The 2,209-nt window shown below is 32.1% G+C and overlaps 1 protein-coding gene across 2 annotated transcripts in view; it reads right to left on the reverse strand.

Annotated features, from left to right (window-relative positions):
• The window catches only part of PRKG1 (protein kinase, cGMP-dependent, type I), a 1,343,769-nt gene that overhangs the window by 709,276 nt on the left and 632,284 nt on the right, over positions 1-2,209 (reverse strand). The window lies entirely within an intron of this gene.

A 2,209-nucleotide genomic window follows, 5' to 3' on the forward strand; every position in this document is an offset into this window, starting at 1 on the left:
AATTGTGCAAAGGAGCACAATCCTACCTTATTCTTTTCAACTTTATTTTCCTTCCTCAAACTGTCCTTTTGAATAAGCATTTAAATGATAATAAAGGAGAGAATAATCACAAAAAGAAAAAAAAATAGTTCAAAGTTTACTATTGATATTTCTTGTTTTATAATTGTTTATGCTTATCTATGTCCCATGCTAAGTTTATGAATTTCTTGAAAGAAGAGACCATGAGTCCTGTTGAATGGAGATTTGATTACTCCGGTTTATCATGCATTTTGCTAATAAGACCCATTCTGTCATGTGTTCTTCTTAAACTCACTGGAGTAAATCACAAAATAAAGGAAACTAATTAATGAAAACTAAACAAATCCTTCTAAAACACCTATAATAACCACCTTTGTATTTTATTGCCATTATACCTTTTTTTTTTTTTAAGAAATCAAATAGGTTCTATGATGCTGCAGAAAGAGAATAGCTTGGTAAAGAGGAGCCAAAGTCCGTCTCCACCATTTCCTAGCTGAGCCATCTGATGCAAGTTCTTTCCCTTGTCTGATCCTCAGTTTTCTAAACTTAAAATGTGCACAAGTAAATCTATTTTTGAGATAATTATTAAGATTAAATGAGAAAACCTATGGACATGTGTAGCTGAAATTTGTTAGGCACTCATAAGTGATTCGTTTCCTTATTTCTCTCCACCCATTCCCCTTCCCCCCAAACACTCCATAAATATTGACAACTAAGAGTAGACATTCAAGCAGGATGATAAACATGTAAGTAGCTTCCCACTTAGAATGGTACACTATGAGAATGCTGCTCTGTGAACTTTGGGATCAATTATCCTAGGACTTTTCCTATCATTTACTATTTATACTACATATTGTGGAATCTTAATTACATATGGTATTCATTTTAGATGGTTTGGTAAATTGGCTTCTTCTTCCCAACTAAATCTTAGTTTTTGAATGTAGAGACCTAGTAGTCTATTCTTGGAGTCCCTACAGGGCCCTGGTTCAAAGTAGCTTATAAGGTAGGCATTTAAATATCACTCTAGTTAATTGACTGAAATTGACAGAAGAATTCTATTAAAACAAAAAGCTATTGTATTGCACTTGGCAAATGAGGTCCACACCATCACAATGAATTACCCTGAGATTCAAGAGAGTTATTTAAGTGATAATGGAAACTAATTAATTAATGGAAACTAATTAATTCTCCAAAAATACCTGGAAAATGTTACTTCTAAGTGGAAAAAGAACTAAATAGAAATAATTTGACTACAAATGTCTGATTAAGTGCTATCAGTGATAGAGTTAAAAATAGAATATGCTCTATGGAATTCCAGTTCTTACTCTCACTATAATTTATATTCCATCAAGAGATTTTCAAAGCCCTAACTAAACAGGATTGATTCTCATTTCAAACAAGAGAGTGAGGAAAAGTTTCCATAAATGTTATATAATATGCCATACCATTAAATATTGTGAATTAATCCTACAAAACATGAAAATTTCACTGCAAAATTTAGCTTGTCTAAGCTCCATTATAGTACATCTGTAAACCTTAAGGGCACCCGAGGAATAATTTATACTACTCACATTAAAATGATTTTCTGCTTCAGTCAGCACTTTTCCAGTAATTATTTCAAAATTAACTTGACATTTGCTCAAGAAATTTTAAGCCACCAAAGATCAGAGTAATGACATACTCTCTGCAGTATGTTCCATTTAAGGAAAAAACAATTTTATTGTCTCTTAAGATGCTTTATCTGCATCTCTTTTTGCTTTTAGTTGTAAGTTTGTTTCATTCTTCTTGTTGAAAATTGTCAATGATACTATCAGCGTCTGATCAACTTTGCACCCATCATAACAATTAGCACGGTTATTTGAGAATACATACATATACACACAAACAAACTCACACACATTTATCGAAAACTATTAGCCTCTATCAGTGATTTCCACAATTGCATGCTGAGCACCTAATAATTGCCAAGCACTGTTCTGGATGCTACAGATATAGCATGAAAAATACTGACGAAATCCCTGTCTCAAAGAACTTATTATTTTTTTTAATTTTACTGGGTAGATGATATTAGTTGAAACAGATAAGAATTTAGCAATAAGAAAATAAACAAAATAATGTTAGTTATTAATAAGCTCTATAAGAAGAGTAAGAGGGGATGTCATGTCAAAGACTGACTTGTGTTGGGGTAGGG

The sequence above is a fragment of the Propithecus coquereli genome, unplaced genomic scaffold (assembly GCF_000956105.1).
Source record: "Propithecus coquereli isolate 6110/MARCELLA unplaced genomic scaffold, Pcoq_1.0 Scaffold63, whole genome shotgun sequence".
Lineage (NCBI taxonomy): Eukaryota > Metazoa > Chordata > Mammalia > Primates > Indriidae > Propithecus > Propithecus coquereli.